The sequence below is a fragment of the Stenella coeruleoalba genome (assembly GCF_951394435.1).
Source record: "Stenella coeruleoalba genome assembly, chromosome: X".
NCBI classification, from domain to species: domain Eukaryota; kingdom Metazoa; phylum Chordata; class Mammalia; order Artiodactyla; family Delphinidae; genus Stenella; species Stenella coeruleoalba.
Genome location: NC_137152.1, coordinates 119,864,480 through 119,882,281, shown reverse-complemented (window position 1 = coordinate 119,882,281; position 17,802 = coordinate 119,864,480).

Here is a 17,802-nt window from a genome sequence, read left to right as displayed (position 1 = left end):
ACAGGACAGGGAGGTTGAGAGAGAATGCATAGAGAAGGAAGGGCAGGCTAATGGACAAGACACTGGGGCTCTGGTTATGTGTGAATCAATTGACATCCTATATCCAATGTATCCAGTGATGTTTGGCCAACTCATAGATTAGCTGCTTGCTTACCTGCTCCTTAATCCATCTCTAGCCACAAATTAAGGAGTCTGCAGAGCAGAAGTGGGTCTAGGCAAGAAAAAGATAAATGCTAGTAAGAATGTGACATATAGGTTTGTTGGATTAGGTGAGCTAGACCTAGCATCCTAGAGACCTGAGAATGTGGGGAGGAGCAAATATAAGCAGAAATATCCATAGTGTCTAAATGGTTCTTTTTCATGTCTACTTGTTCTTGTTTCATTTATGCCTGGTTTGGTACAGGATTTCTTAGTTGTTTTTTTTTTTTTAATTGATGTTATTTCTTTGAGGATGCTAAACATATCTTTTATTAAGTCATTTTCAGATTGCAGTATTATTTTCATTTTATCAGGATTAAATTCATCTCCTGAGTGTTGATTTTTTAAGCTGACATTCCTAGTATTAGTGTTCGTGATGTGTTTTGAAATTTTGGCTCATCTCATGTAGTAGTGCACTTTCATCTTTTCTCTGCCCATATCCCTTCCTGTTGAGCAGTCTTGCTAATGTCTCCATTTAGCACCCTAGAGCCCCCAGTCAAGAATCAGGTCGTAAGCTCGTGGCTCAAGGCCTCCATTCTTCTGTGATTTGGGGAATGTCACTAAATTTACAGGCAGCTTGAGCCAGGTCCTGGCTGCCAGATTGTGTTTGGTTCATCCTACATCACTAGGTTTGCAGCTTGATGTAAACCATTGCCCCTGTCAGGGGGTTGGTTGTAGTATTTATAAATGCTTTTATGAAAGGGGAAGCGCCACCCTAGGATCTGATTTCAAGCAGTAAAATCCAGTCCCTTTTCATTACCCCATAGGAGCAGAATGCCTGGTTGTCTCAGTATGCTTCTAGATCCAGACCTCAGCTGGCCTGTGGCTTTATCCCTGTTTAGCATGTGTGACTAGCCCCCATTTTTGGTCCACTGAGATATACATTTTATTTTTTTAGTGCTGCTACTCCTTTTAAATTGTCTCTTTATAGAATATACTCGCCGTGTTTTGGTGGCAGTATCTCAAACTGTAAACCTATAAACCCATCTTAACTAGTGGTCTAGATTGATTTAGCTCTCAGGAGTCCCTCACTGGTGTTTTTTGGGCCTTGCACTGATTTTAAAAAATGCAGACTGCAGTAGTTGCCTACGGCTGCCATTGCATAATGCCATAAGTGAGGTGGTTTAAAACAACAGAAATTTCTTCTCTCACATTTCTGGAGACTAGAAGTCTGAGATCAAGGTGTTCACTGGGCCATACTCTCTTTGACGGCTCTAAAGGAGGATTTTTCCTTTCCTCTTCCTGGCTTCTGGTGTTTTCTGGCAATCCTTGGTGTTCCAATCTCTGCCTCCATCTTCACATGGCATTCTCCCTGTGTCTGTGTCTCTGTTTTCTCTTCTTAGATGGACACCAGTTATTGGAGTACAGCCTACCCTAGTCCAGTATGACCTCATCTTAATTTAAGTAATTACATTGGCAAAGACCCTATTCCAAATAAGGAAACATTCACTAGTTTAGGGCAGGCATGTATTTGGGATGGGGGGAACTATTCAACTGAGTACACTAGGCTATGGGCCCAGTGGCAAGCCAGGCTCCTGACTGAGGCAAGGAGATACTTGGCTCACCTCCTGATTCCCAGCTTTAGCTGAGGCCATTTGGCTCCCCCATTAAATGCTGTATTCAAAAGTGGGACTGGATTAAAGAATATGAAGCATTCACCCAACGTTGCTTCAGTCAAAACACTGGAGTTCATTGTCTTTCTAACAGTAGATCAGTAGCATAATCTCTATGTATAAAGGATCCAAATGATTTCTGCTCCTTGAACCCTAATACTCTTGAGTCTTGAGCAAGGTGCTCAGGTCCAGAAGGACAAGCTTAGTTCTTCAAGAGGTAACCTGGGAATTCACAGTTGGCAAAGGAAGTCCAGTAACACCTCATTTATCTACCATCACCGGTCAATTTTTTCCTATGATAAATGATCCCAGTGGTCAAACCTTTTCTTTGGAATCTGCTTTGTACAATATTGCTGCCTCCTTCCTCACTGTCAGAGGCCATTTCTGATGTCTGTCAGCCTCATTTCTAGTAGCTCTGGTCCTCTCTTTCTAATTTGCTGCTTCTATGTGCTACAGGCTGAGAGACTTGGCAGCAGAACTTGATAGACATGTGGGTATAAGAGCCACAGACTGTGTGCAAATCCTGCAGAGCTCTCTAGTAAAGGAAGGGCAGGAGACTTAGGACAATGTCAGCTCTTCAGAGGTCTTTCTGAGGTTGATGACTTTCTGATTCTGTTAGGTCACCAGCTAAGCGACCTTGGAATAACTAAAGTGTCAGTATACTCTGTAGACCCTGATCTTTGAAATCTGTAGGATTCGGACTTTAAGTTTGGACCCATGCACCCATTTGTGCCACTGGAGGACTGGAAATGTCAGAGCCATGTGGCTGAGGCCAGCCCACAGTTTGGGCTTTTCCTGCTGCTCCATCTTCCTTCTTCCTGCCTTACTCAGTGGTTTCCTCCCAGATACCTGGGGGGGGGTCTCTTTCTGACCACATGGCACTGCACTGGGGGCAGGGACTCTGGAAAAGGGTGTCCCAAATCTCCCTACTGGCCGTGATGAGTCTTTTTTTAAAAAATTGAAATATAGTTGATTTACAATGTTGTGTTAGTTTCCTAGTCTGTAGGTTGTCTTTTCATTTTGTTTAGGGTTTCCTTTGCTGTGCAAAAGCTTATGAGTTTGATTAGGGTCCATTTGTTTATTTTTGCTTTTATTTCTATTGCCTTGGGAGACTGACCTAAGAAAACATTGGTACAATTTATGTCAAGAATGTTTTGTGTATGTTCTCTTCTAGGAGTTTTATGGTGTCATGTCTTATATTTAAGTCTTCAAGCCATCTTGAGTTTATTTTTGTGTATGGTGTGAGGGTGTGTTCTAAGTTCATTGATTTGCATGTGGCTGTCCAGCTTTCCCAACACCACTTGCTGAAGACACTGTCTTTTCTCCATTGTATATTCTTGCCTCCTTTGTCAAAGATGAATTGTTCATAGGTGTGTGGGTTTATTTCTCGGCTCTCTATTCTGTTCCATTGATCTATGTGTCTGTTTTTGTGCCAATACCATGCTGTTTTGATTAGTGTAGCTTTGTAGTATTGTCTGAAGTCTGGGAGGGTTATGCCTCCAGCTTTGTTCTTTTTCCTTAGGATGGCTTTGGCAATTTTGGGTCTTTTTTTGTTCCATATACATTTTAGGAATTTTTGTTCCAGTTCTGTGAAAAATGTCATGGGTAATTTGATAGGGATTGCATCAAAGCTATAGATTGCTTTGGGTAGTATGGCCATTTTAACAATATTGATTCTTCCAATCCAAAAGCATGGGATATCTTTCCATTTCTTTGAATCATCTTCAGTTTCCTTTATTAATGTTTTATAGTTCTCAGCATATGCCTTTCTTGGTGAGTCTTGTATTATGTTCACCTGGACTGCAAAAGTATTTAAATTGGTTTCTCACAAAGGGAATTTGCCCATGAATTGTTGCTGAATTGGTGTGTTTGTGAGGGGAAGGAGGGTGCAGAGCTTCTTACTCCATTATCTTACTGATGTTAGTTCGGCTATTAGCCTTCTGCTCACCCAAATGGTGAGCATCAAAAAATGCTTGTAGTTTCCTGTCTTTTCCCCCACTTTCCAGACACAGTAGCATAAGAAACAAACATGTCTTCTGTTCCTGCTGAGAGATTGCTAATAAGCACTAGTTCTTAGCTCCATGTGATGCAAAATGAGTCAGTAATACAGCTGCAGTGTTTATGACAGTAGAGATATATGACTAGCCCTTCCTGAGTCTGCCCCTGGCCCCCTTTATCCAACTTTTAAGTCTCTCAAGGCTGTAGGCAGCAAGCCCAAATTGGTAGCTCACTCCTCTGTAGGCCCAGGCAGCAAGAAGTCCCCAAGCTCAGCATCTCACAAGTACTGGGAAGAGCTGGGAATAACTGTCTTCTCTGCCCTTTGAAGAGCTTCTTAAAGATCTTAAGAAAAAGAAGAGAAGTCTTATTCCCTTCCCTCCTGCCTCTCCACATCTTCCCCTTGCCCACTCACCACCACAGTCAGGGTCTGAGCAAACAGACGGATAAGCAGCTACTGCTACAAAAGGGCAAACATGAGGGTTCTGATATTGGAACTACATTGCTGTTCAGATTTCGGCAGCCATTTCCACAGCACTTTTGACGTTTTCAAAGTCATTTCCTGACTTTTAAAAATATGATCCCCATTTTAGAGGTGAAGAAACTAAGGCAGTGACTGAGGCAGAGAAGGAAGAGGATCCCTGTGTGAGTCAGCAGTTGAAGTAGGGCCAGAGCCCTGGTTTCTCGCTTCTTTGAGTTCTTTCCATACCATGTGGGCCACATTAATCGGGAGTGAAATATTCTGAGGATGGTGACAAGCGTGTCCACTACCCCTTAAGTAGCCAGCCTGGGCTTCCTTGGAGACTCCAGGAACATGGGGCTCCCCTCTAAGCAAAGGGCTTGCCGGGATTATGGGGGACTAATGTTCTCATCATGGTTTTGCCACTTAAGCTCTAGACCTTCAGAGAGTACATTTCCTGGGCCCAGCTCACTGGCCACGTGTAGAGAGTGGGCCTGGAGAGGTTACCAGGGGGAGAGCTGGGGTGAGAAGCCAAACCCTCTCCTTCTCTGGGTCACTCAAAGGGCACTTACATATTCTGCCAAGCTGTAGTTGCCTTTTTGAGCTTCACTTTCCTCATCTGTAAAGTGGACATAACATCTTCATCAACCACACTATAGAGAATGTTAGGAGGCTCAGAGGTGATCGGGTATAAGTGTGTGATCTGTAGTCTGTGAAGGAGCATCTGCATCTGACTTTGCTACTCAATCCTATTCATGGAGCAGCTACTGGAGGACAGGTGCCGAGTTAGGCATAGTATGTGAATCACCCCAAGTCACTTGTCTTATCCATTAATACACAGCTGTTCAGTGACAGAAATGAGATGAGAGCCTTTTCTGACCAGTCCCAGAGAGCTGGAGATCATATTGCTGTGTGCATAAGGTTGTTAGCATTAACACGTTTAAAAAAGACTCAAGTTAAACTTGAATTTTAGATAAATAATGAAAAAATAAATATAAATATATATACACTTATACACAGTTATATGAAAATATTATTATTATTTTTTTTAATCTAAAATTCAAATTTAACCAGGCATCCTGTATTTTATTTGGCAGCCATATGTGTATATGGAGTTGGCACTGAAGGGGCAGCAGGCGGGCAGGTTGTTTGTTTGTATATTCATTTTAAAGTGAGGGAGTCAGCAGGCCATATGCCAGGGAAAGAAGTGATCTTCCCACCCAAGCAAGTCACCTCTGCTGTTCTCAACCTGGGGGCCACCAAGAACATATACAGACCTAATACTTTGTCCTGATGACAAACACTCACGTAGAATTAGGCCTCTTCCCTTCCCCTTCCTGAATGTTCCCAAGACGCTATTTTCCCCCATTCATCTGGGCTCCATTGGAGGTATTTAAAAGATAGTTTATCAAGGATAAAAAGGGTATTTTAAAAATAGATAAAGGTTTAAATTTCATAAGGACCTACTCTATAGCACAGGGAACTCTACTCAGTATTCTGTAATGGCCTATATGGGAAAAGAATCTAAAAGGAGTGGATATATGTATTTGTATAACAGATTCACTTTGCTGTACACCTGAAACTAACATAATATTGTAAATCAATTATATCCTAGTAAATTTTTTTTAAAAAAGGTTTAAATTTCAAGTTTATCTAAAGATAAGGCCTAGGATTTGTTTTTTTAATTTAATTAATTAATTTATTTATTTATTTATGGCTGCGTTGAGTCTTTGTTGCAGTGCGTGGGCTTCTCATTGCGGTGGCTTCTCTTGTTGCGGAGCACAGGCTCTAGGCATGTGGGCTTCAGTAATTGTGGCTCACTGGCTCCAGAGCACAGGTTCAGTAGTTGTGGCTTCGTAGCTCTACGGCATGTGGGATCTTCCCAGACCAGGGCTCGAACTTGTGTCCCCTGCACTGGCAGGCAGATTCTTAACCACTGTGCCACCAAGGAAGCCCCAGGCTTAGAGTTTTTAAAAACGGTGGTAGACTTCTGCTTCTGGTCAAGATGGAATAACAGGGAATGAATTTACCTTCCTTCCTGGAACAATCAATAGACAAAATATTTTTTTAAAAAGCCAGTACTTTGCAAGATGCTGGACATCAAGGAATGAAAGACAGGGATGGGAAACAAATGAGGTGAGTGCTACAGTGCCCCAATTTGTTGCCTAGAGAGAGATTCCAGGCTGTAGAACAGGGAGGGAAAACCCAAGCAAGGAACTCAGTGTTTTCCCTGAGTTGAGGAAACAGAGTGGGGAATCCAGGAAGTCCAAGGAAACTTAATTTCACAGGACAGAGTGCTAGAGAGCTGAACATAGAAAGTGCTCCAGAAATCTGCTGTATTGAAAGTATTCAGTAGAGTATTGATTGGTGCATGCATGTGAGGGAACTACCTGAGGCCTAGAAAAGGAACATCCAGAGCAATTACAAGAAAACAGTGCCTGGCACTTACGCAACTATGGGGATTATGCCTGCTCCCACCTGCCAGTCTGAAAAATCTCAGATTTACAGGGCACTGGGTAGAGCATACAAGTGGTTCGTATTTCAGTGTTGGGGGATAATTAGCCCTAGGCTGATAACTGCTCCAGTCCTGCCTAACAAGTCATAAAAGCAAACCTGAACAGTTCAAACTATTTTCAACTGAACTGTATCCCATAAGAAAGTTCAAGAATATTTATAGGAATACAAAAATATCTGGCACCTAATAAGGTAAAATGCACAGTGTTTGGCATCCAATAGAAAATTACCAAGCACACAAAAAAGCAGGAAAGTATGACCCATAATGAGGAAATAAATCAATTGGAACCAATCCAGAATTGAAACAGGTGTTAGAATTAGTAGAACACTAAAGCAGTCATTATAACAGTATTCCATTATGTTCAAAAGTTAAGTAGAAACGTGTGATATACAAAGACCCAAATTAATTGCTTCTAGAGATGAAAACAATAATATCTGAGATGAAAAAAACACTAGATGGGAATAATGGAAGATTGAACATTGTAGGATAAGAGATTAGTGAATTTGAAGACACAGTAATAGAAACCATCCAAATGAAACAAAGAAAAGAGTGCATAAAAAAGAACAAAGCATTACTGAGCTGTGGGACAATTTGGAAGGCTTAATATATGTGTAATTGGAGTCCCTGAAGAACAGTAAGGGGCAGAAAATACATTTGAAGACATAATGGATAAAATTTTCCCATATTTGATGAATATTATAAACACATAGATTCAAGAATTTCAATGAACCCCAAGCACAAGAAACATGAAGGAACTATACCAAGGCATGTTAAAATCAAATTGCTCAAAAGTAGTGGTAATTATAAAAAGCTTAAAAGCAACCAGAGGAAAAAGATATATTATGTACAGAGAAACAAAGATACAGATCAAAGCAGATTTCTTGTCAGAAACAATACAGATAAGAAGATGGTGGATCAACATCTTCAAAGTACTGGATCAAAAAACAAACAAAAAACCTCGTTGATCTCACAGTTTATACTCAGTGAAAATATCTTTCAAAAATGAAGGTGAAATAAAGACTTTTTCAGGCAAACTGAAGCTGAAAGAATTCATCAGCAGAAATTTTAATGGAAGTCATTCAGACAGAAGAAAAGTACACCAGATGGAAATATGGATTTATACAAAGGAAAGGAGAGCACTGGAAATGGTAACTAGTTGGATATATATAAGATTTTTCTTATTATTTATATTTTTTAAAAGATAATTGCGGGCTTCCCTGGTGGCGCAGTGGTTGAGAGTCCGCCTGCCAATGCAGGGGACGCAGGTTCATGCCCCGGTCTGGGAAGATCCCACATGCCGCGGAGCGGCTGGGCCCGTGAGCCATGGCCGCTGAGCCTGTGCATCCGAAGCCTGTGCTCCGCAACGAGAGAGGCCACAACAGTGAGAGGCCCGCGTACAGAAAAAAAAAAAAAAAGATAATTGCCTATTTAAACAAAAATAATAACAACTGAGTGTAGGGTTTACAACATAAGTAAATTATATAATAGTACAAAAGACAGGAGGGGATAAATGGAAGTATACTGTAAAGACATTTTTATATTATACATGAAATGGTATACTATTACCTAATATTACTTAAAGGCAGATTGTGATAAGTTAATGATGTATACTGTAAATCCTAAATCGACCACTAAAATAACAAAACAAAGAGTAATAGCTAAAAAATCAACAAAGGAGGTAACACGGAATCTAGGAAATATTCAATTAATCCCAAAGAAGATTTAAAAATAGAGGAAAGGGTATACACATAATATATGGGACAAATAAGAGGCAAATAGCACGATAGTAGGCTTAAATCTAATAATACCAATAATCATATTATATGATTTATGGTCTAAACACCATATTAAATTAAAAAGACAGAGATCATGAGATAGGATTAAAAAACAAAACCTGACTGTATACTCCCTGCAAGAAATGCATTTCAAATATAATGACACAAGTAGATCAAAAATAAAAGGATGAAAAACATGATGCCAACACTAATCAAAAGAAATCTGGAGCAGGAATATTAATATCAAAGTAGATTTCAGAATAAAGAATGTTATCAGGAATAAAGAAGGTCACTCCATAATGATAAAGGGGTCGATTCACCAAGAATATGAGTTTATAAACGTAATGAGAGAGCTTCACATTACACGAGGCAAAGACTGACACAACATAAGGATTAATAGACAGATACATAATTAAAATTGGAGATTTCAATGCCCTTCTCTCAATAATTGATAGAACAAGTATACAAAAAATCATTAAAGATATAGAAGATCTGAAAAACACTATAAACAAAATTGATCTATTTGACATTTATAGAGTATCTCACCCAATCAGAGAAGAATACACATTCTTTTTAAATCTACATAGAACATTTACCAAGATAGACAACATTTGGGGCTATAAAACAAGTTCCAATAGAATTAAAAGGATTCAAGCCATATCAAGTATGTTCTCTGACCACAATGGAGTTAAATTAAAAATCCATAGCAGAAAGATCTCTGGAAAATTCCCAATTATTTGGAAATTAAATAATATAGTTCTAAATAATCCACACATGAAACAGGAAATAAAGGAAATTAGAAAGTATTTTGAATTGAATAAAAATGAAAAGACAACGTATAAAAATTTGGTGGATATGCTGCTAAAGTAGTACTTAGGGGAAATTTTATAGGACTAAATGCCTATACTAGAAAAGAAGAAACATCTCGAATCAATGACCTCAGCTTCTATCTTAAGGAATGAGAAAAAGGAAGCAGGTTAAACTCAAAGTAAGTGGAATAAAGGAAATAATAAAGACCAGAGCAGAAATCAATAGAATAGAAAATTAAAACAATAAAGAGTCATTGCAACCAATATTATAAATAAGATTGATAAACATTTAGCCACACTGATCAGGGGAAAACCAGATAAGACACAAATTACTAATATCAGAATTGAGAGGTGACATCACTACAGATTCTACAGATATTAAAAGGATATGATAATATCATAAACAACTTTATGACAATACATTTGGTGACTTAGATGAAATGGACCCATTTATTAAAAGACATAAACTACTAAAGCTGACTCCTGGAGAAACAGATAAACTGAATAGCTCTATATCTATTAAAGAAACTGAATTTTTAGTTAAAAACGTTCCCACACAGAAAACTCCAGGACCAGATGGCCTCACTGGTGAATTCCATCAAATATTTAAGGATTGAATAAAAGTAACCCTACAAAAAAACACTCCTAGAAAATGAAAGCAGAAGGAATGCTTTCCAAGGCATTCTCTGAGGCCAACATTATCCCGATACCAAAGCCAGAATATAACATTCTATAAGAAAAGAAAATTACAGACCAATATGCCTCATAAACGTAAATGCAAAAATTCTGAACAAAAGTTTACCAAATCAAATCCAACAATACATAAAATGGATAATACATCATGACCAAGCAGGATTTATCTCAAGAATTCAAGGTTGGTCTAAAGTTTTAAAATCAATCAATTTATTTTACCATATTAACAAATTTAAAAAAAGGAAAATTGCATTATCATTGCAATGGATGTCAAAAAAGCGTTTGACAAAATCTAACACGTATTGATAAAAATTCTCAACAAACTTTGAATAGAATGGAACTTCAACCTGATGATGGGCAGCTACAAAAAGCCTACAGCTAACTTAAAACTTAATGGTAAAGAAACAAAAACAGAAACAAAAAAAATGAAAGCTTTCTCCCTAAAATTGGGAACTTTGCAAGAATGTCCACTCTTACCACTTCCACCCAATATTGTACTGAAGGTTCTAGCTAGGGCAATCAAAAATGAAAGAAAAAAAAGAAAGCAAGACAGGAAGTGGGGGGGGAGGGCAATAGAGATTGGACAGGAAGAATTAAAACTGGCTACATTCACAACCAATATGACTGTCTATTCACAACCAATGAATTGTCTATGTAGAAAATCTGATGGAATCTACAAAAAAGCTAGTAAAACTAATAAGTGAGTTTAGCAAGGTTATAGGATACAAGATCAATATACAAAATTCAGTTTTATTCCTATTTATTATCAATGAACAATCAGAAATTGAAATTAAAAATTACTCTAAAAAATAGCATAAGAGATATGAAATACTTGGGGATAAACCTGTGAAAACATGTGAGAGACCTCCACAGTAAAAACTAAGAAATACTACTAAGAGAAAATAAAAAGACCAAATAAACAGAGACATATACCGTGTTTATGGGGCAGAAGGTTTACTATGTTAAAATGTCAATTCCCCCCAAATTGATTTATAGATTTAATTCAATACCAATCAAAATTCTAGGAGGTGTTTGCATAGAATTAACAAACTGATTCTAAAATTCATATGGAAATGCAAAGGACGTAGCATAGCTAAGTCAACTCTGAAAAAAGAAAGGCAGAGTTGGAAAACTTACACTACTTGATTATAAACACTTATTATAAAGCTATAATAATCAAGACAGAGTAGTGTTGGGTCAAGAAAGACAAATAGATCGATGGAACAGAATAGAGTTTAGAAAGACTCACACCTATGTGGAAAACTGATTTTTGACAAAGGAGTAAAAGCAATTCAGTGGAGAAATGATATTTTCAATAAATTATGCTGGAATGATTAGATATACATGTGCAAAAAATGAATTTTGATCCATACTACATGACATATAAAAAATCAACTCAAAATGTGTCATAAACCTAAATATAAAACCTAAAATTGTAAAACTTCTAGAAGGAAACATTGGAGAAAACCTTTGCAACCTTGGTTAGGTAAAGATTTCTTAGCCACCAAAAGCACAATCTATAAAGGAAAAAAGTTGATAAATTGGACTTCATCCAAAATTTTAAATATCTACTCTTCAAAAGCTAGTGTTAAGAGAATGAAGACAGAAGACCATGAGAAGAAATTTGTAAATCATACATCCTGTAAGAGACTTATAACTAGTGTATGTAAAGAACTCTTACAACTCACCAATAAAAAGACAAGACAATTTTTAAAAGGATGAAAGATTTGAATAGTCCTTTCCCCAAAGAGGATACGCAAATGACCAATAAGCACAGGAAAGATGCTCAACATCATTAGCCATCAGGGAAATGCAAATCAAAACCACAATGAGATACCACTTTATAGCCACTACAATGCTTACAATCAAAATGATGGACAACAACAAGCATTGGCAAGAATGTGGAGAAATTGGAACCCTCGTACATTACTGGTGGGAATGTAAAGTGGTGCAGCCACTTTGGAAATCAGTCTGACAGTTCCTCGAAAGGTTAAATGTCACCATATGACCTAACAATTCCACTCCTAGGCATATGCCCAAGAGAAATGAAAACACATGTTCACACAAAAACTTGTACGTGAATGTCCACAGCAGCATTATTCATAATAACCAAAAGACGGAAACAACCCAGATGTTCATCAACTGATATATGGATAAACAAAATGTGGTATAGCCATACACTGCAATATTATCCAGCCATAAAAAGGAATGAAGTACTAGTACATACTACAACATAGATGAACCCTGAAAACATCAAGCTCAGTGAAAGAAGCCAGTCACAAAAGCCCACACATCGGGACTTCCCTGGTGGCGCGGTGGTTAGGAGTCCGCCTGCCAATGCCAGGGACACAGGTTCGAGCCCTGGTCCGGGAAGATCCCACATGCCGCGGAGCAACTAAGCCCGAGCATCACAACTACTGAGCCTGAGCTCTAGAGCCCTCGAGCCACAACTACTGAACCCCACGGGCCTAGAGCCCGTGCTCCGCAACAAGAGAAGCCACCGCAATGAGAAGCCCGCGCACCGCAACGAAGAGTAGCCCCGGCTCACCGCAATTAGATAAAACCCCCACGCGGCAATGAAGACCCAACGCAGCCAAAAATAAATAATAATTTAAAAAAGCCCACACATTGTATGATTCCACTTACATTAAATGTCCAGAATAACGCATATCCATAGAGACGGTAAGTGGATTAGTGGTTACCAGGGACAGGGTGGTAGTGGAAATAGAAATAGGGAGCGACTGCTTAATTGGTATGGAGTTTCTTTTTGGAGTGATGAAAATATGTGGAATTAGATAGTGGTGATGGTTGCACCACTTCGTGAATATACTAAAGTCACTGAACCGTATACTTTTAAAGGGTGAGTTTTATGGTATGTGAATTATGTCTCATTAAAGCCATTATTTAAAAAAAGAAAAAAAGATTCTGAGTTATTTCCATTTTTGTTTAGCCCTTTGTATCATTTAATTTTTATTACATAGAATCTCTGGACAATGGGAAGTGGGAGGGAAGAAGGACAGTACAAACCCACACTTACTGTGCGGAGTGACATTATGGAGTTACGATGTACTGTTTCACTTATTTGTTTTTAATCTCTAAAAGAGACCTTTTATTAAAACAAGGAAGCTGAGGCAGGCCTTATTGGAATGGGTTCAGAAAAGTCATAGTAATATGTCTGGAAGGTGCAAATGCATTGGCGATACATGGGTTCAGCTCCCACTACACTCACACTGGTTGGATAGTGTGAACTGTGTGCTCAGGTGAAAGCAGCTTTGGCCCTTGGCTGGGGAAGGAACAAGGGGAACAGGATGGGGTTTGGAGCCATATTTCCCCTGCTTTTGCTCAGCTTGTCCATCATCCAATGAAAACATCCAAGTCTATCAGAAAGCCTGAGAGGTTGTTCAGGACAGGTGGTGGTGGCCAACCTGCAGAGAGGAGAGTGAGTACTGGACTTTGGTTGGAGTTCCAGCTCCACCACTTCCCAGATGGGTGACCTTGGGAAATTCACACAGCCTCTCCAACCTCATTTTTCTCATCTGCAAAATAGGAATAATAACGTTTGCAAGGTTGTCTGTATATTGCCCCAGAAGATGTATGTGAAAGTGCTTGACAATGCTTGTTGATTGCATTTGCATCTGAAACTCCTGGTAGAGTCATTACTGTAATGTCCCAAAATAGCCAGTTTAAATGTGTATAAACCATCCATATTCCTCCACATACCACACATGCAAGAATAGGATGTAAATACTGTCATGTACACTATTTACAACAGTAAGAATGTATGGGGCATGCACAGTGTAACGGGCTCTTCTCTAACGGGCTCTTCTCACAAATTTAATCCCTGCAACAACTAGGAGGTAGGTCCTGTTGGCTTCCCCTCATGTAGATAAATAAATTGAGATTCAGAGGTTAGACAATGTAACTTGTCAAACTACAAAGGAATGGGGAGAATAGAAATTGCCAAGTACTCTTGACCTTTGAACAACATAGGTTTGAACTGCGCAGGTCCACTGATTTGCAGACATGTTTCAATAGTAAATACGACAGTACATACGATCTGTGGTTGGTTGAATCAGCAGATGTGCAACCACAGATACAGAGGAACCATGGATATGGAGGGCTGACTATAAGTTATATGCAAATTTGCAACTGCAGGGAGGGCCCCCCTAACCCCCACGTTGTTCAAGGGTCAACTGTATTTGAATAGGAGGTAGAAGAGAACAGTGGTTAAATGTGTGGCCTGTCTGAAACTAGCCCCACCACTCACTAGCTGTGTGACCCTGAGCACACCCGTCATTTGTAAAAGGGGATAACAATAGTATCCACCTCATTAACCTCAGTGGGTGTTACAAGGATGAAATGGGTTAATATACTTACGATACAGAGAATAGTATCTGGCACAGAGAGTTAGCTATGATCAATAATCCATGATAAAAGATTTTCATCATTAATGAAACATCAGTCTAAAAACGTTAGGATGCTGATAATGAATGTAATCTCCCTCATGGGACTTCTGTGTTTGTTCACAATATTAGCAGTTGCTTAATATTGGGAGTTCTTTTGGCTGTTGATACGTTTTATGACAACTTCCCAGGCCACCAAAAATGGCTTCATCCTCAGAGCACAGGTTAGTCATCCCCATCTAGGGGAGAATGCCACCTCTGTGGAACCTGGAGCCCAGAGAGTGAGAAGGGCCTGTATAATGTAACATACCAAATGCATGAAAAACTCAGGCTGGAAACCGGATATTCATTGATTCAAGCCCATTTGAAAGCCAGGTCTAGGATTCAGAAGGACTTGAAGACTGTGGGACTCTACAGTGAGCAGCTTCTAGGAATTGGTGAAAACTGTCAAGACATTTTCCCAAGAAAGGTACATGATGTTTGCCTTGGTTCTTTGGTGACCTGCTGACAGGAAAACCTCTACGTGGTACTTCTGACAATGTTTTCAGATAAAGACAGAGATACTAAATACCTAGCTGTCAGAGAAAGAGGGGGCAGCAAATCCCTCATGGCACATGTTCATGGAAGGGATAGGTGGTTTATCAATACTGTAAAGGTACAGATGCCCCATGGCCTGCTGGGGTCTGGGTAGTGTGGATAGAGTGGGAGGGCTGTGTCCTAGGACCCACTTTCCAAAGGGGCTGAGGGCTATGGGGGTGGCATCCCCCCTCTGGTGTGGCCACTGCCCATCAAGTGGTCTGGGCCAAGGAGATGAGAAGCTGCTGCTTGCCTTCCCTCACCCAGGAATTCTCCGTCAACACACAACTCCGTCAGTCCTCTTCCTTTCCTGTCTTCAGCTCCTCGGCTTTGACCTGGGCCCAATTTCCGGGGCCCTGTCTCCTCCTCAGGTTGGCTGGCTGGGTACCAGGTAGTCAGCGGGCGATGTTCCTGGATCCTCAGCATGGGATGGGGATGGTCCCTGCGCTAAGGCTGCTCTGAGCTCACCTCCCACTCAATCTGCCAGAAGGCCAGCGTCTTCTTGGTGTGATGGGGGAGCATATTCAGCAGTAAAAGGATTCTAAGTCCACGGAGGTTAGCACTTCCTAGGCCTCTTTCCTAGAGACTGGGCTCCATCTTCTAGCACGGCGCCCCTGCCTGCTCTAGGAAAGGACCAGGAGAAGAAAAGGGCCCAGTCTTAGAATCAGGGCATTGGGTTCCTGCCCTGGTACCACCAACTCATGTGGACCCTGGGTGAGTCTGAGCCTGCCCCTCCCCGGGGCTCAGCTGCCCATCTGCAGAGCAAGAGGGAGAAGGAAAGAGCCTCACCAACCCTAGAAGGTGATGTCAGTCATGGAACCTGTCATTGACAGGCACAGGTGGTTGCATGAGACCTGGGCTCTGGGTGTGTCTTGACTCCCCGCCTGGCCGTGCCAGGCTCCACTTCCTCTAGGGACTCTTCCAGCTGGAAACCCTGAAGACTGCCCTGGGCAGTTACTGCCTGCTTGCTGTCTGCGGGGTCCTGCCTCCAGCTGCCCCGGACAGGGCCGCTGCTTAGATGGGGTCTATTCCTCAGACACAACCGCCCAGGGCTGCCTTAAAGCTGCCTTGGAAGTAGGCAGTCCGGGGAGTCGGGGTGGCTTACACGGAACTCTCCAGGCTTCATTCTGACTGGGGTTGGAGCTGATCAGGGCGTTGCAGAGGACGCCCCCTCCTTTCTCCCTGGAGACTCACACTCTCTTCAGACTGGCTGCCATGGTCCTCCTCTCAGCGGCTCGTGCTACTCCCAGCCCTCCCCCGACCCTCTGTCTTCTCCTCCTCGTCCACCCCCCCGCCTCACTCAGCTGCCCACTCCCCCCGGCACGCTTGGCAAACCTTCGAGGCTCTGCACATCCCAGGGGGCAGAGGCCCTGAGCAGGGCCTTGGGTCCCGGCGCTGAGCTGAGCCCACAGCTGCCTGAGCAGATGTTGCCGCAGACGGCGGCCTGGCCGGGTGGAGCCCGAGCTGTCGGGACCGGGCCTCCTGAGCGAGCCGGGACCGCGGGCAGGGCAGTCGGCCGGAAGCAGCCTGGGTCCGCAGGGAGCCCCACTCCACAAGACCGCGTCTATGTCAACCAAACCTCCGTGTGGCCATGAGGGTTGCGTCTACCTGATACGAGGTTCTGCCAGGGGACACAGCCTGCGTCTGCATGGAGCTGGGCCCTCTAAGGAGGTGCAGATGGTGTCCACGCAGGAGGAGACTCCCCGAGAAAAGGAGGGCTGTATCCCCAGAGCACGAGACTCTGTAAGATGCGGTCTGGATCTGCACAGGGCCCAGATTGGCCAGAGTACACAGATGGAACCAATGGAGGACGAACGGCGCTCACCCTGGAGACACAGGCGGAGCCAACAGCAGGGACTGCGGCTCTCCCGGGCGATGCAGACCGCCACCGCATGGACCACAGTCCTGCAGAGAACTGACGGCTGGTCCATCTGCGGACAAGGCAGCGCACGGCGTCAGAGGTCGTGTCGCCTGTGGATGTGGCTGCCCTGGGCGCACGGCTCTGCCTGTTGGTGCCGGCGGCTGGGGCAGCGCTGTGCGAAGCCTCAGTGGAGAGACATGTGTGCAAGGTGAGCCTCGGCGGCTGGGGCAGCACAGCCACGAAGGCGGTGGCTCTGTCCTCGGGCACAAACCGTGTCTCCAGCTCAAGCTACATCTGTACAGGACAAGACTCCACAAGAAGATGTGGGCTGTGCGGCCAGAAGCTACGTCTATATGAGCCCAGAGCTCCGGGTGGAGACACAGGCTGGGTCTGCGCACAGCCCGACCTCGGCTGCCCGGGACAAGGTGGGGCAGCCCCAGAGGAGGCTGCATCTGCCCAAGACGAGACTCTCTGTCCCGGATGAAGTTGCATCCGCCCTGAATACCGTTATGTCTGCAGAGAACGAGGCTCTGTCTACTCACAATGAGGTTGCGACGGCACGCCAGCCGGTGTCTACGCAGAACCGTGCAGATTCCACAGAAAGCAAGGCTTCTCAAGGAACTGCAACCTGCACTGGCACAGCCAAGCCCCTGCCTGCATAAACGCACTGGGCTGTCTCGTGGAGACGTGGCCCTCGTTGAGAGGGTGCACGGCCCTGCTGAGCACTGCCACCTGGATCTGCACCCAATTACAGCCAGTACGTGGCTGATCCAGGGCTGCTGGGGGATCTGCAGCCTGTGTCTACATGGAGTGTGTGTGGCTCCAAGCTGGACCAGCAGGGAGCAAGGCTCTGCAACTTGTCATTGAGGAACCCGGGCTCTATCTGCCAGTGCGAGCTGTCTCT